Genomic DNA, 24,811 nt, shown 5'->3' on the forward strand with positions numbered 1-24,811 from the left:
AGATCATGACCTGAGCCGAAATCAGGAGTTGGACACCACCCAGGTGCATCTGGGCACTTCTACCTGCCATTTCCTTTAAATCTCATAATGAACAACATTTGTCTAAACAAACGAGCCCTGAGAAATTAAAGGATTTGCTCAGGCTTATTCAGGAAGTGGCAAAGCTGTGTGATACAGAGCCAGGCCTTTCCCCTCACGTCTCATGCTCTACATACGACCTCACTTTTTTCCCATCTGCACTGACATATAAATATATAAAATAAATAAAATATAAATAAATAAAAATTTATTTTTGGAGAATTATTATATGCACGACTCCACATGGAGGATCTTGAGCTGGGCCTTTTGATCTGGGCAGGGTTCAGATAAGAAGGGAAGCAGAGAAGCCACTGAGGCTGGGAGAGAAGTAATTGAGGTGTTTACTTTTCTTTATTTGCTCCGCATATTTTGCATTTTTTTAAAAGAGGCACAAAACTGAATTCAAATCAAATCAGAACTTCTTTGAGTACTGAAGCTTGGTGAGACTGGCAGCAAGCCCTAACCTTGACCTTAACTTGGATTTGATCCTCAAAGCAGCATCCCTGTGAATGGATCTGTTTATATGGTGAAGCTTCCACAGGAATGTGTTTGTTTTAGGGGAGAATTTAGGGAAAAAAATTGGAAATAGAGACCAAAAAACCCCCCAAAAACCCAGTTGTCCAGCTTTCACTTACTATCCTCAGTTTTGCTTTTTTTTTTTTTTTTCTTTTCTATCAAACATGTGTTTCTATTTTCCCTGTAGACAAAGAAACCAACTGGCTCAAGCCTTGGTCTGTGTTGTTTCTGGAATTCCAGCAGAACTCGGCCAACTGGTAAGAGGTTCTCCCCCGTTATTCATCTGTACGGAGACATCATCAGGGGCTGGGAAACTGTTTCCCCCATAGGAAGGTTCATCTGTCTTCACAGGTCCTGTGGTGGACTGGTAAAGACAATATGGAAAAAAAAATACAGGGACAGTCATTAGAACTAACTTTCTTGTGACATATAGTTAGGTCTTATCCCCTCTGTGGCTTGAATGTGTCCTCACAATCCTGAAGTGTGCTTTTCTACAAAAGAATAGGTGGGCATCTCTTCCCTGTTATGCCCACACAGGCCTATAACCTCCAATCCTTTCTTTGGTGTGTCCTAATATATATGACAGAAATACAAAATGTATTTATGAATAATCTTAAAAGTCTCACGGTTCACCAGGGAAATTGGAAAAAAAATATCTCCATGAATACTCTTTAATTACAACTGTGTGGTTGTGACAGTTGGTGCTAGGAAAGGTGAATCATAAACTATAAGAATGGTTTCACATTATCCATCCATCCAGACTGAACTAGTCCATAATGAAGATAAATGTGCTATTTGTAGACCTAAAAATGAAAAGGTAGGGAATATTGATCTGAGAGTAAGAAAATCATCAAAAAGTTTAAACTCACTATACCCAGAATTAAACAATTGAAGTTCATAATTGTTCTTCAAAAATGTTGGCTAAGAAAGCATTATCATGGAAAAATGAAATGTTATCCAGCAATCACTCTGGATTTCTCAGGCAAAGTGAGGAAAGCACAAGAGACAGATATGACAAAGGTACATGAGTGCGTGTGTGTGTGTCTGTGTGTGTGTCCAGAGGTGAAACAGTGGCTTGAAACAATAACCACCATTTATCTGCATATGGTTACACAATATGGACAGGGCTTTGCAGAGGTGGCCCACGCCTACTTCACAAGCCATGAGCTGGATCTTCACAAGGCTCATTCAACCAGGAAGTTGGCTGAGGTTGGACATCCAAATAACAAATCCTGTTATTCACTGTCACGTCTCGGGCCTCAGCTCTGATCGATGGAATGCTGGGCACTGACTGGGCCTCTCTTTCCAATTGGGACAGTTAGGCTACCTAAGTTGTGACTAGGGTTCTACAAGAATGTAAGGGCTAGAAATTTCTGCTGCACGCTATTAATCAAAACAAATTTCCAGACAAGATTCAAGGAGATGAAAGTCAAATCCACCTATTCCTGGGAGGAGTAACACATAGGTACAGAGATGGAAGGAAATGTTGGAAGCCATATTTGAGACCAACTCCTACTATTTCTTGTGTTAGAATAATGACAAAGACTCTCTTCTTGATCAAAGTCTAGCCGGGCTCTGAGAAGGGAGCCCTCTTTTCAACCAGTCCTCAACATTGACCTATAGAAACTGCAGCTTACAGCATAAACAATTTTGCTCTATCATCCACACTAAGAGACTTGAACACATACTAGTGTAGTTTCTATCAGTTCAAGGCTGTGTCTCTAGGATAATGACCTCCAATCTTTTTAAATGGCTGCCAAGATAATTTACCATTTGTTCTAGCCAAAACCCAACTATAGGCCTCTGACATCCGTTTTCTTAGAACATTGGCTTTAGAAAACTTGCAGCTGTAAATCCTTTCTCTGTTCCTTTGAGATATATCTTCTACAACCCTGGAATGTCTTTTCCAAGAACCTGGGGCCATCCCTTTGAAACATAATCATCAAGAAAGATAGAGCCCTTGTCTCCCAATCTCTGCGGAGGAGTAGGAGGCTAACTTCAATAAACATCAGTCAGAGGACACCGATGGGCTTAATCACATTGTGCAGTCCCTCTACCTGGTTCTTGTCATTTTACACTTCCATGACTCTGAAACCCTGTTCTCTCCTTCTCCCTCGTTATCCCTTTAAAATGCCTGGTCACTTCTATGGAATTGACTGGATTGGAGTTGAGCTCTGTCTGTCTCCCCCTCTACTGCAGTAGTTTGAATAAAATCTGTCTTATAGTTTTTAATGAGAGTCTGGTGAATAGTTTTTCTTTGCCAGTGACCCTAGTGAAAGATACTGCTGAACTAGGGTATTTACATTGAGGATGGAGAGAGGGAAACAGATCTGAGATGTATTTAGATACTAGACTCAAAGTTCTTGGAGATTAAGGAAATGAGAAAAAAATCAAGAGTCACAGGTGAAATTTAAGATTCAGATTTTGAGCACTGAACCTGGCACCATGAAGGGGAAGAGTAGCCTGGGTTCAGTTCCTAAATGCTGATTTGGAAAAATCTTCCAAATGGAGATGCCTGTTAGGCATTTGGGTGTATAACTTTGAAGGTCTGAAAAAGATGATCAAGAGGAGATCATCTCGAAACCCTAAACATTTCAGGGGCTAATTAGAGTAGTGTCAGTAGTTGAGACAAACTAAAGAGAGCTCTTAGAAGGAAAACAAAACAGGGCTTCAAACATTTGGAAATTGGTAAATAGAAGGAGCAGCCAGAGAGAACCCAGCCAGAGAGGTCTGGGTAGCGAAGATCACCAGGCTAGCATCCCTCCATGTTACAGGAGTGATGGAGGCTGGGCTTACATGCAGGCCATCCCAGCAAATGAAAGATGTTCTTTCTGACAGCTTCAATGTATCTGGGAAATGAGGAAATTTTGGCTGCTGAGAATAAGAGCAATAGAAAGAATAAGACAAGGTAGGAGGAAAGTGGGAAGGTTTACAATATCTGTTATAACAAATGAGAGGGAAAAAGAAAACCTGAATCCAGTTCAAGTTATATTCCCAGGACACCACATCCAATGGTATAAAGATAGGAACTGGCTGCCCAGTACCCAGGATAAATAAGACTAACTCAATGTTCTAGTACAAAAAGATGGAGTCTCTCCAAACTTCATTTGTAAAATACATCAGTATATGCTTGGATATATTCCTTATTCTTGGAGATTATCTGTCTAGAGGTTGGAGAACATGTGGGAAATAACAAATCCTGTGTTTTGGTTGTTTTTATCTTTTTTTTTTTCCTGTTACTGCATTAAAATTCTCCAAATCACACAATTTTCCCTATGGTGAAACAATGACTAGAGGGGTTTCCTGACTTTTTATGAACAATAAGTAATGCCAATAGAATCCGTTCTAAGCAGATAGTTCTGTCTCCACAGTCTACCCTCTGTCCCCAGCCATGGATAGGATTTAGGTATGTGCTCTATACTCTTGAGTTCCAAGTCTGTAAAGCAACCGCAAATACTACTGAATGCCCATCATATGCTGACACTGTGCTTCCTTACCTTTCACAACTAGATATTTAAGAGTTCTTAAACTTAGGGTATTGAAAGATGTACTTAAATAACTGCCTGGATGAGATTTACCAAGGAAAATTCTAGTTTGAAGGCCATATATAATCCTCAACCTGAATTCATGCATCCTCAGAGAAAGGATCAAATGCTAAAATGTTGAGGTATTCCCAGAAATCAGAAAATACCATGTCACACTCAAACAGTGACTTAGCCCCAATATCTGAAGTGAGCATAAGAGAGACATGTTTTCTGTGTCCCTTTCTTACTTACTGGTAGTGAATATAGACTAAATGTACATTGTTTTAGCATTTGGTGACTAGGACTATATATTCCTTTTCAAAATTAAATAAAAAGGTGGTCTTTGTTGTAAATCTTCCATGTCTTTTACTCACTTTTTTCTCCTAAAGCTTATTGGCTCATGATAAATGAAAGAAATGTCCCATCTCTGTACCAGCCAACAAGGTTCAGATGATGATTGGTAAATAATTCAATTTTTAAAGGAAAAGGTGACATGAGCCAGATGTCTCCAGAATATTTATCTTTTTCCCTCTTTTTTCTTTTTCTAATTAGCCCCATGCAGCCTCTTTGAAAACACACAGGAGACAAACATGATTTCAGATGACATCAGCTGGCAAACAAATGTGGCTTTCCTTTATCCACTCTGATATTTACTTTTGTTTATCTAAATCTTAGATAAATGTAATTTTGTTCACAGAATGTAAGCCATCGTGAAGGCAAAGACTGTGACTTTCAAGTTATTTTTTCACTGAGAACCCAGAATGAGTCTATGATCTTGAAGAGGTCCAGTGGACAAAATCATGTTTTGATCTGTTGTTCTTGAAAAAAAGATTGATTTTATTTGGACACTTCCGGGTGCCACCAATGCCACGGGGAGGGGAGCTTTTCAGCCAGAAAGTAGGTTTTATCTTCGTAGAACAAAGCATGAGAAATATGCTTAATTTTAGTTCTTTCTTTCTGCCTTAGTTTTATGCTGGAATTACAGATAGAAAGAGAATAGTAGGTACTAAAAGCAAATGCTTATATAGTGATGATTATGTGCTAGACATTACAAGCTCTCTGCATGGATTAACTAACTTAATTCCCTAACAACCGTATGGAGTAAGTAACATAATCGTGTCCTCCTTTTTCAGACGAAGAAGCAGAAGCACAAAGAAATTAACAAGCTATACAAGGTCTTAGCTTGTCTCTTGGGGAGCTGGTCTGTGCTCCTGATCAGTTGACTGTGATGCTTCTACTGAGTAAAATACAGTCATTATCTGCACAGAGGGCAGGCTGGTGGGGGACAAAGATCCCTCCATAGATATTTATAATAAAAGGTGGAAATGTAATAATCAAGATATGGCCAAATGTCATGGGAACCCAGGTAGGATATGCCTGAACCAGCTGGAGGAGAGAGCGATCTGAGAACACCTCCTGCAAGGGGAGTTCCTGAGCTGAGCCTCAAAAAAACAAGAAAGCATGAAAGAGGCAAAGGTGGGAACATGCAACCATACTTCTACAAATTTAAGATGTGATTGATTGTAAAAATCTCCATTGTTGTGCACATGCTAGGAAGAACAAATGCTGTCCATGACCATGTGATTCATCATCAGTTGAAATAAGCTTGCTGACTTCAGAGATACTACAATGGGGGAAAAAGTGAACCCTAGAATAGTAAAATATGGTACAAGGAGTTTGATACAGCTAGGGAATTAAGTGAAAGAGAAAAAGAAGGACGTTGTTGCAAAATCCAGCCCTTTGGTGGTGAGGGAAGAGAAATAACACCAAATCTGAGTTGTTTTTGAGATAAATCCACAGGATTTGGTGATCACCTGGTGCCTCATGGACTTCCAAGTAGTTGCTAAGTAGTTATGATAAGTAATACTGGGTTTTGTACTTATGGAAGAGGTATAAAGCTATAGATAGTCAGAGAGATAGATAGATAGATAGATAGATAATAGATTGATATAGATAGATAAGATAAATAGAGATATATAAAGAGTAAATCAACTTAAAGAAAAATACTAAGTTGTAACACAAGTAGCATATAGCCATGATCTTCATTTTTGTGAAGATAGTTCTGATAAAAACTCATAAAGAATAGCAGGGTTTTGGCCTGGATATATGGATGTGAGCATTCATCATGGAGATGGTAGATGGCCGAATATGGGAGGGTCGTCACCCCCAGAGAAAGTGCATAACTTTGCTACAAATTGATATGGAAAAGAACAATCTTCCAAATAAAAAGAGTGAAACATTTAAATGTACCTCAAGGACAAGGTGGGATAAGTGTCCTTGGCATCCAGTCTAAGCAAGAGATATCAGATTAAATTCATCTGTCATTTCCCGAAATGACCTTATGAGCTCATAAAATCACTTCTGCCAAATGAAGTGTGTCTGGCAGAGGAACACTCGAGCCTTCATGAATGGTGGCTATTGCAGAAGGTGGTGAAAAGTGGGAGCCAGACTCATTAGTCACCGAGGGAATAACAGAGCTATCTATAGAATGAATGGAAAGTTCTGAAACTTCGCTGATTTCCAAGGTCAGCAGGGCATATCCACAAATACTTACTGAGCACCTACTTGTTGCAAGGCGTACTCCTTCATGATTCCTTGGCCAGGCAGCCCAAACTCAGAGCCATTAAGTATGGATCTCATTTCATCTGATAACAGCAGTGGTGATGTCACTTTTGGCTTCTTGCAGATGTCCTTCAAAGTGCTTGTACACAGGAGCCCACAGAGGATGGTTGTAAACCTCACTGCTTGCCAAAAATGTGGGTGGCAGGCCAGGCTCCCTTACTCAAATCACACTCAGAAAACACAGAAATCCAAGCTGTTGCCTGATATTCAACTAAAGAGTGTTTAGATTGTACACTTAGCTCGGGTTCTTGCTATGAGGTCTCCTTCCATTTATGAGCAGACCTCTATTCAGGAGGCCAACATGACACTATGTCTTGCACAGACTACAAACCCCTCACATTCCTTTTGGAGGAGACAAGTAGTGTCTTTCTGTTTTATAGATAAAATACTTAAAGCACTAGGAAGTAAATTGAGTTGCCTGAGTTCTCCTAAGTTAATCTCTGAAGGGAGAAAGATCTCCCCCCACCAATGCTTCATAAAATTGTGAGTTTAAGAAAAAATGACTCTGTCTTGGGGTGCCTGGGTGGCTCAGTGGGTTAAGTGTTAGCCTTCAGCTCAGGTTATGATCCCAGGGGCCTGGATCCAGTCCCACATTGGGCTCCCTGTTCAGCGGGGAATCTGCTTCTCCCTCTCCCTCTGCCCCTCCTTCTGCTTGTGCACACCCTCTCATTCTCTCAAATAAATAAGGAAAATCTTTAAAAAAATAATCTTGGAAAAAACATGAGGTAAAGATCAGTCAGACTTGACTCAGGTTTGCTAACACACAAGCAAGCCGTTAATGCTATAAAAAAATATCATTCAATCATTGTATGATTTAAAAAACCTATATGTAAGATGGATGGATGGATGGATGGATGGATGATTAGTGAATAGATACATGATAGATGATGGATGGATGATACAGATAGATACTAGATACATGAATGGAGAGAGAGAGTGCACACTCAACATTACTTCACACTAAATACTGAAGTGTGAGTCAATCATAACACAACGAAAAAAATACTGAATTTGGCCTCTTTAGAGCAAATTCATGGCATCAGCCTCTCAAGTTCTTGAGGCTGCCTTGCCTTCATATAGCCCTTATGGAGTTATAAGTAATAGTACCATGATTATTAATAACAAACATTCTACTTAATATTAGTCATTGGGTTCAGAATTTTACATAGAGAATCTCAGGCAATCCTATGACAGAGATGATTGGACTATTACCCTTTTTCAGATGAGGAAAATGAGGTGCAGAGATATTCCCTCCATGGTCTGAGGTCACATAGGCATCATGTTGAGAAAACACATACCAAAGGCTGTGTATTTTTTACCACTGTGCTTGAGACATGGGGCATGAGGATATTTGGGAAGTTGCCAAGTGAAATACATAACAAACACATATCAGTAAAATACATATAAAGTGCATAAACATATAAAATGAAATTTCCTGAAGCAAATGGCACATCATCAACCAATAAGCACATCTTGCCTGTGACTTGGTTTTAATTTCAGGGAATGACAAATCCTAGCACTGGTTTCTACAGAGCCATTTGTGCCGGAGTCCTGGAGGGTGCTGGGAAATGGGGTGAGGTCTGGGTAGCATCTTATTGTAAAAAGCCACAGATACTCACTCCCCATCTGCTCCCCCTGACATCAGGGCAAGGCTCCAAAAGCAAACCTGTGCTTGGGTGGAGAAGGAGGCAATGGATTAATGTTCTTGCCTTCGGAACTCACATGGAGTGATGTGACCCACCCCTCCGCCCCCACCAGTCATGGCAGGGGAGGGAAAGCCATAACAGGAAATATAGTTGCAAACCCAAACAGGGATTCTTGGAAAGGAGAGCAGAGGACACCTCACTGGAAATGAGAGTTGTGGGGACTGAGGGAAGTCAGGGAGGAAGAACTCTGTGTCTACTGCTAAGTTATATGAAGATACCGAATGGATATGCAGATACATGTTGAGAGGGCAGCTATCTACACACCAGACTTACAGCCTAGGCAAATCAAATGGGTGTGAACGTGTACTAGAAGGACGATTACATTATTATTCTTTGCCACATATTTATTTTCAATTTACATTACCATTCCCATTTGACATTATTATACTTTATAGGCCTTTGACTTCATCTACGATAACGAATAGCAGATGTTAAATCATCCGCAGTCTGTGGGACTTACCTGCCCTGTCTTCACCTCTGTCCCAAGTGGAGATGGAAGTGTCTCTGTAATCCACCCTCTTTGTCTTATCTTGACATCTGCTACCTTCTCTCTGCTGACTCAGCCTCCAGTCTGTATGCTCAGGGTCACCCCTTCCAGATAAGCAGACTCTCCACACTCAGCGTCTTCACAAATGTCTTCTCCTCCTCTGTGCTTGACTGAATTGTGGCCATCCCAACTTCTCATAGAGAACCACAGCCCACTCCCATTCTAGGTATCTCAGGGTCAAAGCCCGGGCTTGTTTCTTACTCCTCAGAGCAGCTTCCAGAACCAAATGAATTCTTCAACTTCAAATAAAACTCTGTTTCTTCAAGATTCATGTCGAGTGGCTGTGGCTCTCTTTACTTTTGGTGACCTTTGTCCCTGTCATCTAATAAAAGGAGGGGAGGACCTAATATAACATCACAACCAGTCTTTCTTTGGTGGGACCACATCTGGTCCATGGGAAATGCCAACCCAGTTGTCACTCTTCCTGACTCCAAGAGTGCAGGAGGAATCTCTCCTTTGACTAGTTAGCCTTTGGGACTTCTTAGAAGGAAGCAAGACCCTAGTATTTTCTCTCATATAACAGGATTCACAGAGGGAATTCTCCAGAGAGTTCCATTGTTCTCTTCCACCCCTCTTTCAGGAGAGGACATCAAACATGACTTTCTCCAGGGAAAAACCTCCTTTAATAGATATCTCTCCTCATAGCCAACAACTGGTATTTTCATTTTATTCCCTCCATGTAGGTAAGGGGTCTAAGAAGCATAAATTGGTTCTAGTTTTTGTGTTTTTGTGTTTATGTTGGATATTTTCTCTGATAATTTACACTCCCTCAGGCTCCTCGCTTTGGAAGCTGATATCTATTGTCTTAGGGTCTTGGCATCTTGACTGAGTGTTTACCATGTGCCATTAATTTTCACACAATAATCCAACGATTGTAAGAGAACAGCAGCATTATGATTATCCCCCATTCACAGATGAGGACAAGGAGGCATAGGGAGCAGTAAGGTGAACAGTTCAGTCTCACACAGTAAGGGACAAGTCTGGATGTTAAACTGTTTCTTGGACTTTGGAGCCCAGGCTATTATACTGCTGTCTATATTCCTTTTTTCTGTTTAAGATTTTATGTATTTATTCATGAGAGACCCAGAGAGAGAGGCATAGGCATAGGCAGAGGGAGTGGGAGGCTCCCTGCAGGGAGTCTGATGTGGGACTTGACCCCAGGACCCCAGGATCATGACCTGAGCCAAAGGCAGATACTCAATCACTGAGCCACCCAGGTGCCACTGCTGTCTATATTTCTTGAGTGTATTCATTTAAATAGGTCTCTTCCTCAAGTACTGAAATCTTTAGTGCAGAGCTTACAGACCTCTGCCCCACCCCCAGGGCTGCCTGAATGGGTTCAGCTTCCCTGTTGACAGTCTATCCAATGGTCAAGTGGGTTCGGCTGTTCTGATGACCCCAGCTTTAATTCTTTGCAGTCACTCACACCCCCAGCCATCACCTCCTCTTCATACAACTCACTACATACAATTCTAATAGTTGTATCACATTATCTGTATTCCTCAGATAATCATATCCAGACTGGCAGTCCCTTCTTGATGCATCCACATATTTTGTTTGTATCAGTCATTTTCTATACTTTCCCTAACCCATCCTATTTCTTTCCAATCTTGCATAGCCAAGTTTTTGGAAAGAGTTGGCTAGTGTGCTTTCTCTGTTTCATTATCATTCAATCTACGGAAACATGACTCTGCTTCCATTGTCTCTTTGCTCCAGATAGCCACTACTGTGGGATAACATTTGTAATAAGTCCTTTTTTTTCTTTATCTCAGCTGAAAAATTATCCCCTTAAGGAAGGCTTCCCTAAGCCAATATAACCAAGTGAGGCATCTTATGCTAAATGCATCCATGGTACCTGTACTCACCCTGTCATAACATTAGTCCTTTCCAGAATGTGAATTCCTTGAGGACAGGAATGTATTTTGTATAAAGGGGAATTCCCTTCACTTAGCAGAGAACGTGACAAACTGCAAGGGCTACTCAAATACTTGTTTGTTTGGGTTTTTTTATTGCTCCATTTGACATACAACAGTATGTAAGTTTAAGGCATACAACATACTGATTTGGTACTCTTACATTGCAAGGTGAGTGCCGTAGCAACATACTTAACATTTTTGTCAGGTCATAATTGTCCTTTCTTCTGGTACATGGAACAAGTATAATCTAGTTTCTTAAGTTTGATGATTATAATAAAGTTTTGTTGTGTATAATCACTGTACTATGTATTAGGTCTCCAGGATTTATTTATCTACTACAGATTTTTCTTGATTTACAATGGGGTTACATCTTGATAAACCCAATCATAAATAGAAAATATCATAGGCTGACAATGCACCTCCTACACCTAACCTACCAGACATCATAGCTTAGCCTCATCTCCCTTAAACGTGCTCAGATCACTTACAGTTGCCTGCACTTGGGCAAAATCATCTAACACAAAGCCTATTTCCATAACAAAGTGTTAACTACCTTGGGTAATGTATTGAATACTCTACTGAAAGTGAAACTCGGAATGACTGAATGTGTGCAGAATGGTTGTCAGTCTATTGGTGGCTTACTTCATGATGGCGGGGCTGACTGGGAGCTGTGGCTCGCCACCCCGCTTGATGACAGAGAGTCGTACCATTTATTGCTAGCCCCAGAAAAGATCAAAATTCAGAGTTCGGTTTCTACTGAATGTGTATCACTTTCTCATCATCAGAAAGTTGAAAAATCCTAAGTGAAAAAAATGGTAAATTGGGGACCATACACAGTGACACGGATGTATCCATCTCCCCCATTCCCCTACCCCACCGCCCCTGGTAATCACCATTTTATGTTCTCCTATTACAATTTAGGTTTGTTTGTTTGTTGTTCAATTCCACATATAAGAGATATCGTATAGCACTTATCTTTGTCGATATGATTTATTTCACATAGTAGAATGTCCCCAAAGTCCAGTCCATTAGCATGTTGTTGCTAATGGCAGTATGTTCTTTTTTCTCATGGCTGAATAATATTCTATTAAATGTCTATACACCCCACATCTTCTTTATCCACTCATCTATTCATGGACTTTATCCACTTACCCATCCGTTTCCACATCTTAGCTATTGTGAATAATGCTGTAGTGGGGAACAGTCTGGAGCTTCCTCAGACAGATTAAAAATAAAATCCCATACAATCTAGGAATCCCACTTCTGGATATATATCTAAGGGAAATGAAAACAGGTTACTAAAGACACATAAGCATTCCCATGTTTATTGCAGCATTATTCACAATAGTCAAATACTTGCTGATTGCATAAAGGACACGGCTATAGAGGGATCCAAGGAGCCCGGCAGAAAGATGGATGAAGAGACAGGTAGATATAAAGTTAAGAAGGCAGCTTTGTAGAATAATCCAAATGGAAGGAAATGTGTGGAACTTGGCCTCAAGATATGACTGGGAATCTTGCAGGAAGGAATTGAGGGGAAAACACTAGTGAGCAGTTGTCAGGGCAATTTTCACTTTCCAGAGGGAGAAGGAAAACCAAAGAAATGCCTCATGTTATTATTCATGAAAAGAGCTTAATGGCCGAGTGGGAACATTTGTTAGGGGAAAAACTGAAAGGAAGAGTTTAAAAGCTAAGACAGCCTGGTGACTATTTTAGAATAGCTTGCTCAAAGTCCAGGATAAATGCATGCCAAGGAACCAAAAGACCTGGCACTTTAAAGAAAACAACAAAAGCACACATACAACTCTTCATGGTCAACTGGCAAAATAAAATAGGTTTTTCTCCTGCCATTTTTCAAAAATGGAAAGACAGGCTAAGTGAGGAAAACAGGAAGGCATACACTAGAAATTAGACATGCCTAAAAAAAAAAAAAAAAGAATTTAAGAGAGTATTGGTAAGGGACTCCAAGGCTAAAAATAATAGACTCTTTATATCCACAAAAAAGGCAAGGTCAGTGAGAGGCTCAGGGAGCCAGTTAAGTGGATGTTGTGCAAATGTAGAACTCAGATGAACTACAGTAGCACCGCCACCAACAAAAACAACATTTTTAGTGACTACTAGCCATTCACTAGACACCACGCCAAGTATTTTACATACATTGCTTCCTTTAATCCCCCCAACTTCCTTCTATTAATCCCATCTTACAGATGAGCAGACTGAGGCACAGAAAGGTTACGTATTTGCCCAATGTCACACCATTGGCAAGTGATAGGTTTGAGATAGGAACACATGTCTGAGTTTAGAGTCTGCATACTCCATGCCTTAGACTTTGCTAGCAAATTACCAAATAGATCAGAGTTATTGGATCAATTACTGAAAAACACACAGAGTGAAACTGTCAAGCCAGATATAAATATAGCACGTAAAGACCAGATGGCACCTCCATGAGAGGTCACTGGAAAACTGTGGGATTATTGACATAGCCTGTGAGCTGGAGAGATGAGTAATGTGATCTATGCTCCACCCTCAACTTGCTCCCCACCCCCAAAATCATCCCAGGGGAAACTACAGACCAGTGAGTTTAGATTTCATACCAGATAAATTAGAGCCACCTATAACCAAAGTTAGTTAATGGGTATTTAACAAAATATCATCTAGCTAAAAAAACAAACAAAAAAACCCCAAAAAACAAACCACATCATGGTTTGTGAAAAAAGAAAGCATGCTTGTCTCCTTTACTAAAAGGAGTTCCATGCCTTAATTTGCACCTTCAAAGGGTTAAAGAAAAAACGAATGGCTTTGATAGATTTTGACATTATTTATTTTGACATTATTTGAGACCTTGCCTTGCTCCAAAGGGGCTTAGGAGAGCTGAAGAAAACCCAAGTTAAATTGAAAGAGAAAGCAAGAGAAGACAAGGGAAGAGGGGGAACAAAAACTATGGCCGGAAATTGCGCTATACTCTTTGTTATATTGGTGCACAAATTTAGATTCACAGCTTTCTAACATGTAACATGCTCATACACACAGGTACAAAAAGAAACACCGTCAATTACATAATTTATTGTTTCAAAGAGATGAAAGTAAATCAACTTTTAGGAGAATATATTTGTTGTTGATACTAGCACCAGGCAAGAATTGATTGTGGGGGTTCTCATAAAGAGGACTGTGTCATAAAACTAACAACGCATCATCAATTATGGTGAACATGGTGCAGAGTATCAAAAAGGTATTTCTTGGGGCACCTGAGTGGTGCACTAGGTTGAGCTTCCGACTCTTGGCTTCAGCTCAGGTCTCGATCTCAGTGTCAAGCCCCGCATCAGGCTCTACACTCTATGCTCTACACTCAGCCTGGAAGCTGTTGGAGATTCTCTCTCCTCCCTCTGCCCCTCTCACTTGTGCTTGTTCTCTCTAGCTCTAAAACAAATAAATCTTTCTTTAAAAAAAGCTCTTTTTTACATTTACTCTCAATATAGATGGAAAGCATCAAAACAAAGCCATGTATATATTAAAAAACCCACAGGGGGCAGACTTTGATGCCTTTGAAAGAGTTTTGTGCCAAAGACTGATTTCTTTATTTGGGTTACTAAAGGATTGTACACCGGTTTAATTACTGGTTACTTGGCAGGGAAAATTAGGGATAAATTGTCAATTCTCTGAACCAAGAAGTATTAATATCTTTCTCAGGAATGAGTATGCAATCTGAAGGGATTTAGGCTTAGAGTGAAATTTTTGGGATTGGTGTTGGTGCTAAATTATCTGGGATTGTACGCTTATTCATTTACTTACTCACCAAATATTTATTATACACTATTATTTTCCAGGCAAATATAATATTAAGTTCTGAAGCTACATTAGTCTACTTCTTCATGGAAATTCCATTTTGCTGATAAACCACAGGACTTTTTCATAAAACTGGACAAGAAGGCAGAATGTTGTCAGATGCTTTCAATGAAAAATGCAGGCTGGTTGAACTTTGTGCAAGAGATGCATTCCTGAAAACCTACCATTATTCAAGACTAATTTTCCCTTAGGAACAAATGTAAAAGGGGAGTGGAGAGCAAATTTAATTTGGAGACCATATACTCTTTCAAGTGTTATTACATATTTTTGCTTTAAGACCACTTTTTATTTCCTCAGCAGTGTCTCTAATGTTCTCTAGTACTCTCTCCAAAATTAACAGCACAGCACATTTTCGTAGTTTGACCTACTTTATAGTGTTTTTATCACATCCAACATGTTTCTCGAACTTAGTGATTTCCAGGTGCAATTTTCAGCTGCAGCTCCAGCCCCATAGTGTAGTGAACATTTGGACGACATTGTTAAAGGAGTTATTTTGTCAGGACTGCATTACTAATAAGAATGCATATTAAGGGGCACCCGGGTGGTTCAGCGGTTGATATCTGCCTTTCCCTCAGGTCATGATCTTGGGGTCCTGAGATCGAGTCTTGTATTGGGCATCCCTCAGGGAGCCTGCTTCTCCCTCTGCCTGTGTCTCTGCCTCTCTCTGTCTCTCATGAATAAATAAATAAAATCTTTTAAAAAAAAGAATGCACATTTAATAATAAATTACAATGAAGAAACATATTAAGACCAACATAAGGCTTACCGAAATTTCTCAGGAGTACCCACCTGTACATGTTAATTGTCATACTGCTTCATGAAATACTGACAAAAATCATAAGTAGTGTAATTTTTAAAAATATTTATTTATTTATTTATTTTAGAGAGAGAGAGCATACATGAGTGGGGGAGGAACAGAGGGAGATGGAGAGGGAGAAAAGCAGACTTTGAGCACAGAGCCAGATGCAGGGCTCAATCTCAGGACTCAGAGATCATGACCTGAGCTGAAACCAAGAGTCTGCCACTTGACCAACTGAGCCACCCAGGTGTCCCTGAGTGATTTTTTTTTTTTTAACCAGACAAATTATAGTACAATGTGGCGATGAAATTAAAAACTTACTGTTGAATCCTGTCAATCTGTAAAATTTTGCAGTTTCCAACTTAAAAAAATTGAGATCTATATACTTTATTTTGGCATAAAACATGCTAAATAATATTTTGTACACACTACTTCAGATTCGTCCAATTCATATTCACATAAAATGTGACTGCTTCCTTGGAACCAGGCAGGCTTGACTCCTAGCTTCACCTCCAGGCAAGAGTTATACATCTTTGGCACCTGGCTGGCTTAGTTAGTTAATCATCCAACTCTTGATTTTGGCTCAGGTCATGATCTCGGGGTGGTGAGATCAAGCCCCACATTGGGCTCTGTGCTTAGCACAGAGTGCTTAAGATTCTTTCCCTCTCCCTCTGCTCCTGCTCTCACTCACACACTCTCTCTCTCTCTGAAATAAACAAATCTTAAAAAAATAAAGACTCCTACATCTTTAAGCCTTAGAATCAAGAGTCATAAATTAGGAAACTAGAAAGTAAATAAAGCTAAGGAGATAGGTCCCAGGGATGAACTACCAAACACTTGTCCTTCATCCCAATTAAGTCTCTTTTTGTTTAGTTAGTCTTGATTTTCAGAAACAGTTGCCTTTCCACCTTATCTGAAGGAGCTATGTTCTAAGACCCCCAGTGCATGCCTGAAACCTCAGACGCACCAAACTCTGTATGTGCTATGCTTGTTCCTATACATATATATCTATAAGGTTTAATGTATAAATTCCCACAGAAAGATATTAACAAAATAACTAAATAAAATAGAACAATTATATCAGTACACCATAATAAAAGTTATGTGAATGTGGTCTTTCTCTCTCAAAATGTCTTATACTTACCCTTCTTGCAATGAAATGAGCTGATAAAATGTCTATGTGATGAGGGGAAGTAAGGTGAATGATGTAGGCTTTGTGATGTGACATTAGGTTACTTTTGCCTTTTTGATGATGTCAGAAGGAGGATCATATGCTTCTGGACTGTGGTTTAAAATGGATAATAAAAACACAAGAAAGTGAAGCTAAGGATAACTACTACACTGTTGTGAAATATTTTTATTGGAATCCCCTTGAATATTGCCTAAATCATCATTACTTCCAACTGAGTAGGTTGGAGTGAGGTTCTTCTGTCCAAACAAACCATGCATTTCATTCCTTGCTAAGTAAAGTGATGCCCACTATCAACATTCTTATCTAGTCCACAATTACAGGAAGAAAATCCTTCCAACTAAGTCATATGTGTGTGTGTGATGAAAGTGGGAGAGAACTAATCGAACTAAGAGCTTTAAAATCCTTTTTATTTCTATGACATCAGTTGCAATGTCTCCTCTTTCATTTCTGTTTTTATTCGAGCCTTCTCTCACTTTTTACAGTTAGTCCAGCTAAAGTTGATAAATTTCGTTGGTTCTTCAAATCATCAACTCTTAATTTCATTGATTTTTCTATTATTTTTTATGTCTCTATTTTGTTTATTTTTGCTCTTTTCTTTAGTATTTCCTTTCTTCTTCAATTATATGCCAACAAATCAGATAGCCTAGAAGAAATGGATAAATTCCTAGAAATACAATCTACCAACATTAAATCATGAAGAAATAGAAAATCTGAACAAATTAACTAGTACAAATATTGAATTAGTAATCATAAATTTCCCAAAAAGGAAAAGCCCAGGTCCAGATGGTTTCATTGGTCAGTTCCACCAAACATTAAAGAAGAATTAACACTCATCCTTTTCAAACACTTCCAAAAAATTGAGAAGGCAAGGCTTCCAAACTTATTTTATGAGAATAGCATTACCCTCATATCAAAGCTAGAAGAGGACACTAGAAGAAAAGCAAAAAACTATAGGCCAACATCCCTGAAGAATATATGTACAAAAATCCTCAATAAAATACACCACATTAAAAGAATCACACACCATGAGTGAGTGCAATTCACCCTTGGGATTCAAGGATAGTTCAATATATAAAAATGAATAAATGCGATGTAGCATATTACCAGAACAAAGGATCAAAATCACATAAGTGTCCTGAGAGATGCAGAAAACCATCTGACAAAATATAACACCATTTCATGATAAAATACAACAAACTAAAAAGAGGAAATTGCTTCCATATAATGAAAGTCCACAGCTAACACCATACTCAATGAAAAACATAAAACATAAGTTTTTCTTCCAAGATCAGGAACAAAGCAAGGATGCCTAGCTTACCACTTCTATTCAACATAGTACTAGAAGTTCTAGCCATGGCAGTTAGGCAAGAAAAAGAAATAATAAGAATCAGATTGGAAAAGGAGAAGTAAAAGTCTCTCTGTTTGTAGATGAAACTATTTTATAAGTAGAAAACCCTAAAAGAATCCACAAAAATACTGTTAGAACTAATGAACAAATTCACTAAAGTTTCAGGATACAAAACCAGCACATAAAAATCAGTTCCATTCCTATATGCCAGCAACAAACAGCACAAAAAGGAAATTTAAACATTTAAAAAAGCATAAATAAGAATAAAATACTTAGGAATAAGTATTACCAAGAAAGCAAAAGATTTGTGCACTGGAAACTATAAAACAGCATTGAAAGAAATTAAAGGAGACACAAATAAGCAGAATGACAGCCTTCCAATGTTTATGGATTGGAAGAGTTTAAATGTTCATACTACCCAAAGTGATATACAGATTTAGTGAAATCCTTATCAAAACCCCAATGGCATTTTCCACAGAAATAGAAAAAACAATCCTAAAATTCATATGGGCCCACCAATAACACAGAACAACCAAAACTATCTTTTAAAAATGGGGCAGCTGGATGGTGCGGTTGGTCAAGCATCTGACTTGGTTTTGGCTCAGGTCGTGATCTCAGGATCATGGAATTGAGTTCTGTGTTGGGCTCTGAGCTCCTCACAGAGTCTGCTTAAAGTTTCTCTGTCTCTCTCTCCCTGCCCTTCCCCACTGCATGGCACTCTCTCTCTCAAATAAAAAAAAAAATTTTTTTTTTAAAAGAACAGGGGCGCCAGGGTGGTTCAGTCAGTTAAGCATCTGCCTTCAGCTCAGGTCATAATCCTAGGCCCTGCTCAGGGAGAAGTCTGCTTCTGCCTCTCCCTCTACACCTCCCTCCCCCACCCCACTCATGCTCACTCTTTCAAATAAATAAAAAAATCTTAAAAAAACAAAATAAAACAAAGCTAGAGGTCTCACATTTCTTGATTTCAAAGCACATTGCAAAGCTACAGTAACCCAAATAACATGGTACAGTATACAAAACTATAGACACATAGATCAGTGGAACAGAATAGATAACTCAGAAATAAGCCCATCATCAACTCATCTTTGACAAAATGTGCCAAGAATACATACCAGGGAAAAGATAGATTTTTTTCAATAAATAGTTTTGTGAAAAGTGGATATCCACATGCAAAAGAATGAAATTGGACTCTTGGCTTACACCATACACAAAAATCAACTCAAAATGGATTAAAGCCTTAAATGTAAGACCTAGAACTATAAATTTACTGGAAGAAAACATAGGGGAAAGTCTTCATGGCATTGGACTTGGCAATGATTTCCCAGATATGACACCAAAAGCATAGGTGAAAAAGCAAAAACAAACGAGTCAGACTACGTCAAACTAAAAAGCTTCTGCACAGCAATGGAAACAATCAACAGAGTGAATAGGCAACCTACAGAATCAGAGAAAATATTTGAAGACCACATATCTGCTAAGGGGTTAATATCCAAAATACATAAGAAATTCCTACAAACCAATAACAACAGAAACAAAAAACAGAATTACTTGATAAAAAATATAGGCAAAGGATTTGAATGGACATATATCCAAAGAAGATAGACAAATGGCTGATGGATATATGAAAAGATGCTCAACATCACTCCTCATCAGGAAAATGCAAATCAAAACCACAATGAGCTATGAGATGTTATGTCACATCTGTTAGGATAGTAACAATCAGAAAATCAGAAAACAAAAAATGCTGGCAAGGATGTGGAGAATTTGGAAGACTTGTGCCCTGTTGGTGTGAATAAAAACTGGTGCAGTGGTATAGAAAATAATATGAAGATTTCTAAAAAAAAATTTTTTAATGGAACTGCTATATGTTCTAGCTTTTTCACTTCTGTGTATTTATCCAAAAGATAAATCATGATCTTAAAGGGATATCTACACTCCCATGTTCATTGCAATATTATTTACAAAAGCTGAGGTGGAAACAACCTAAAACATATGCCAACAGATGAACCAATAAAGAAAATGTGATATAGACATACAATGGAATATTACTCAGCCACAAAAAAGATTGAAATCTTGCCATTTGCATCACTATGGATGGACCTAGAGGGTATTCTGCTTCGTGAAATAAGTCAGGCAGAGAAAGACAAACATTATATGATTTCACTTAAGTGTGGAATCTAAAAGACAAAGCAGATGGGCTAACAGAAAAAATAGAAACAGATTCACAAATACAGGGAACAAACGGGGTTGCTGGGGGAGGATGGGCAAAATAGGTGAAGGGGATGAAGAGGTGCAAACTTCCAGTTATAAAATAAATAAGTCATGGAGATGAAAACTACAACAAAGGGAATGTGGTCAATAATATTGTAATGTAGTATGGTGACCACACTTAGGGTGGTGAGGTGAGCACTGAATAATGGATAGAACTATCACACAACCATGTTGTGTGCACCTAAAACTAATATAACATTCTATGTCAACTATATTTCAACATTAAAAATGTTTAGAAATGAATTAAAAGAAAAAGAAACCCTGAGCCAAATAATAATAATAATAATAAGTAAAATAAGAAGCAGGAAACTTAAGTTCTCAAATAAGTTTTCCTCCAAGGAAAGGGATTTGATATCTCTGGTCCCAGATTTTGTAGATGTCCCCAAATTTAAGGACAACTTGATTCACGTTCTGTATTCCCCTCCTAACTGCAGACGTGCAGGCTTGTTTCCCAGGCAGCGTCTGGACACCACACTCACCCACCCTGGAAGGGGACTCAAGCCAGAATGGAATGTTGCTCTGATTGCCTCTTCTATGGGCACTCAGCCCACCCTGTCACTGTGGTCTAGCTGGCAGAGAGCTATGTGGTGGCTTCCCAGGAAGACACAGCAGATTATAACCTCAACCCTTTCTTGGTCAGCTGTTAGTAACATAGCCACTCAGTTTTTCATATTTAAGTTGGAAAGCCTTGTCTCCATTTATCCTTTCCTTGTGAAGCAACTGGAATCCACAAGAATCTCTTGTTTAAATGTCTTTTTTAAAAAGTAGAGATGTAATTGAAATAAAATATGAGTTTTAAGTGTTCACAGTGATTTATGCAGGCGTATACATTGTGTAATGATCACCACAATGAGTTTAGTTAACATTCATCACCTCATATAGCTCTTTTTTTCCTCTGCTGAGAACTTTTAAGGTTTACTCTCTTAGCAACTTTCAAATATATAATAGAGTTTTGCTAACTAGAGTTACCTTGCTCTACGTGATATCCCAGTTATCTTATAACTGGAAGTTTGTACCTTTTGACCATCTTTACCCACAAGGAGCCCTCTTGAACTCTGATCAATTTTGGATTAAGAAACATAAATATGGGGCGCCCTGGGTGGCTCAGCGGCTTAGTGCCACCTTCAGCCCAGAGCATAATCCCGGAGATCCTGGATCAAGTCCCACGTCGGGCTCCCTGCATGGAGCCTGCTTCTCCCTCTGCCTGTGCCTCTGCCTCTCTCTCTGTGTCTCTCATGAATAAATAAATAAAACATTTTTTAAAAGAAGCATAAATATGTAAATGTGTTATTTCCCAATTTAATATATTAGACTCTGACTACACAATTGTTGTTAAAACTTTACAAATAATTGTGATCCAAGGTACGTTTCGGCATCAGAGAGATCAGAGCCTCTGATCGCGTGCTGCCTATGCAAGATGTCAGACAGGAGATGAGGATGAGCAATTACCATTGCTTGAATGATATGTCTCAGGTCGGCCAACAGTTGATCTTGCCATTAAAGTTAGTTTAACTTTCTTCAACTTATAAAATTAATATGAAAGACAGATTCAATTTTCAGTACACTTTCAACTTCACTAAACTGAGGTGTGACTAGAAATTGTTTTAAGGTAATACAAATTCTAATTTTTGATGTACTCTGAATCCCTTTAATCTTATTTTCCAATAAAAGTAGAGATTGTTAAAAGGTTCCCATGAGTAATATGTAATAGGCACCAGTATAAACGTCACATGCAGAATTTGTATTATGGTTAAATGCCCGCAAAGTTCACATTTGCCATTTTTTTTCTACAGAAAATAGACAGGGTCTTCTGCCAAGTATAGAGAGAGGTATTTTTTTTAAGATTTTATTTATTTATTCATAAGAGACACACAGAGAGAGAAAGAGAGAGAGAGAGAGACATAGGCAGAGGGAGAAGCAGGCTTCCTGCTGGGAGCCCAACGTGGGACTCGATCCCAGGATCCTGGGATCACAACCTGAGCCAAAGGCAGTTTCTCAACCACTGAGCCACCCAGGTGCCCCTAGAGAGAGGTATTTAAAGGTGACTTGCAGGGTCACCTGGGAGGCTCAGTTGGTTTAGCATCTGACTCTTGGTTTCTGCTCAGGTCATGATCTCAGGGTCCAGAGATGGAGCCTGCATCAGGCTCTGTGCTTACCAAGGAGTCTCTTTGTGGTTCTATCTCTCCCTCTCCTACTGCCCCTCCCCCCAAAATGAAACAAAACAAAAGTGACTTACAAATGTAGCCCTGCAAGTCAAGTTGCCAGATTTACCACCACCAGCACCAACAAAGTATAGAGGATACCCATTTCAATTCGAATTTAGATAAAATGAATTATTTCTGGTAAAGTATTGGGGAAATACTATCACTGCACCAAAAAATCACATATTGTTTTCCTGAAATTTGAGTTTAATTGGCCATCCTGTAATTTATCTGGCAAACCTACCTGTCTGCCAAAGATTTAAAGTAGAAAAAAAAAATCCCTAATGATCCTGAACATCGTGAATTTAAATTAAGAGCAGGATCTGGCTCAATTAAGCTATCTACCGTGTGGAGTCACATGAAGCAAGCCATGACCATAAGCCTCGTCTGTGCTCCCTCAGATGTTATCATTCAGCTCACCTTGTGTGAGGAATGAGCAGAAAGGCAGGGGGCCACAGTCAGCAATGCATGAAAGAGCTCAACACAGGAATTATTTTAACAGACTTCTGCTGTGTGATAAAGCAGATGGGAAAAGGTTGTTTTCTGAATATTCACTCAAAGCCAGAAGAATATTCTGAGCCTATGGAAACAGTTTCTTCGTGTTCTCTGCCATCCTCGCTACCAACACACACAAACACCCCATGTCCCTTGAGGGCATGCAAAAGCTTTTTGTTCATATCTTCTGAGAGTTCACGGGAAAGTGGACACCGACCACTTGTCTCTCTAGAAATTGTAGGGTTTTGCCTTCTGCACCCTTCTATCTCATGATTCGCTTGCCACTTTCAAAAGATAAATTGCATCATGTATTTCCCTAGATGCTCTCAGCTTCAAAGGACTTAATAAAAACACAGGGATTCTCAAATGAGATCGGTGTGATGTAGTTAGGAGAGCATTCCAAATTTCCAGTTCAAAATGGCAACTGGCGGCCATGCCCATCACTTCTCATTTAAAGACCCGTGAAGACAGGCAGAAAAAAAATAAAACATTCACCACCACCAAAAGCCCAAGACCCAGAGACAAATGAATTAGTATCTGGGGTGAGGCCAAAGAGCTGGGGGGTTTTGGTGTTTGTTTTTAACTTGCTCAACTTTGGTGTTACTGAATCCCCCAGAACACTTCTCCTCTGCTGGCCACTTTGACTTGGGTCTGTATTAACCAGGATATTAGGCGGCCCTCCTATTCTATCCCGTTTGTGATACTCAGTGAAAAGGGCACTGCTTTTTTATCTCGGGGTCCCAGGGACATCTTTCTACTTCTACAAACTCCAATCCTAGAAGGCAAACTGGGCAAGCGGCTGCCACCAGTACATTCTAGAACTTGCTCTTGAATGGGTTGTGCCCAGAACACGGCAAGTTAGGAATGATTTTGAACAGAATGTGGAAAGATTTCCAAACGAACATACAAAAAAGCACAATATATAAATATCTGTGGTGCTGTCCAAATCTGAATTGATCCAATTAAGTCCAAATAAATGCCCCCTTTAAATACCCTGGGGATAATTCCAGGAGACTTAAATTTGGTCATTTTCTACTCGGGTTTTCTTCTGTAACCCTTTCTGGAACTGCGTGTGGATTCAAAGGCGACTCTTGCAAACTTGGAGTCGATTATTTCACGTTGTTCATTTGGTCCCTAAGACAAAGGACTTCTTCACTGGTACGTGTGAGTTTCCCCTTTTAGTGAAACTCTGCGTGTCAAAGCTGAATCAAACTTTTGACCCCAGCATCAGAACACGAGGGCAGATGGTAACCAGCTCAGTCCCCAGTAGCTTATGAAAACCAGCTTCTTCTTAAGATTATTTTTGGGAGGTAGAGCATCAAAGAGGAAGTTAACTGGACTCTCGAACAAATGAGTGCAATATAAAAGAGACCTCAAGAGGCATTTGGTGTCCATTAGTGGGCATTCAGTAGCCGCTTTGTCATTTTTCTTGTTTGTCATAAAAAATAAATAGAGTTTAATAGATGATCTAACCTAGCAGGTTTTGGCAACACGGTGGACTGTGTCCCATTACAATCTTGATGTGTATAATTTAAAGTAAGATGGAACATAAAACCAGTTCCAGCACACATAAAGGAGTGAGTGACATAGATTTAATCTTTGATTGTGCAGAAATGAAAACCAGCACTGACTTGGATGGTGTATTAAATCATGTATTCTGTTTTATGGAGTTTGCGCTGTAAACAGCGGATTTCAGAATAATTAACCCTGTCATTTTTGACTTAAAAGTTTGTTTTTAAAAACAGGAGTGTTT

At 39.2% G+C, this 24,811-nt stretch overlaps 2 long non-coding RNA genes across 11 annotated transcripts in view; one reads left to right on the plus strand and one right to left on the minus strand.

Moving 5' to 3' along the window:
* LOC102156000 overlaps positions 1-5,587 on the plus strand; it is an 88,567-nt gene extending 82,980 nt beyond the window's left edge. For 5 of the 10 annotated variants that reach the window (XR_005359546.1, XR_005359550.1, XR_005359543.1 and 2 more), the window contains 2 exons: positions 782-851; positions 5,252-5,587. This is a non-coding gene — a long non-coding RNA (uncharacterized LOC102156000). Of the gene's footprint in view, positions 1-781; positions 852-2,469; positions 2,782-5,251 lie in introns of those variants that run through there. The other 5 variants (XR_005359552.1, XR_005359548.1, XR_005359551.1 and 2 more) reach the window with 4 other exon arrangements.
* LOC111095899 lies at positions 722-16,741 on the minus strand. Its single transcript, XR_005359561.1, has 3 exons — positions 16,696-16,741; positions 8,907-9,315; positions 722-958 (listed from the first exon to the last, which is right to left on the minus strand). It is a non-coding gene; the product is annotated as an uncharacterized LOC111095899 (long non-coding RNA).
* Between the last annotated feature and the right edge of the window lie 8,070 nt (positions 16,742-24,811).

Source organism: Canis lupus, chromosome 5 (assembly GCF_011100685.1).
Source record: "Canis lupus familiaris isolate Mischka breed German Shepherd chromosome 5, alternate assembly UU_Cfam_GSD_1.0, whole genome shotgun sequence".
NCBI classification, from domain to species: Eukaryota; Metazoa; Chordata; class Mammalia; order Carnivora; family Canidae; genus Canis; species Canis lupus.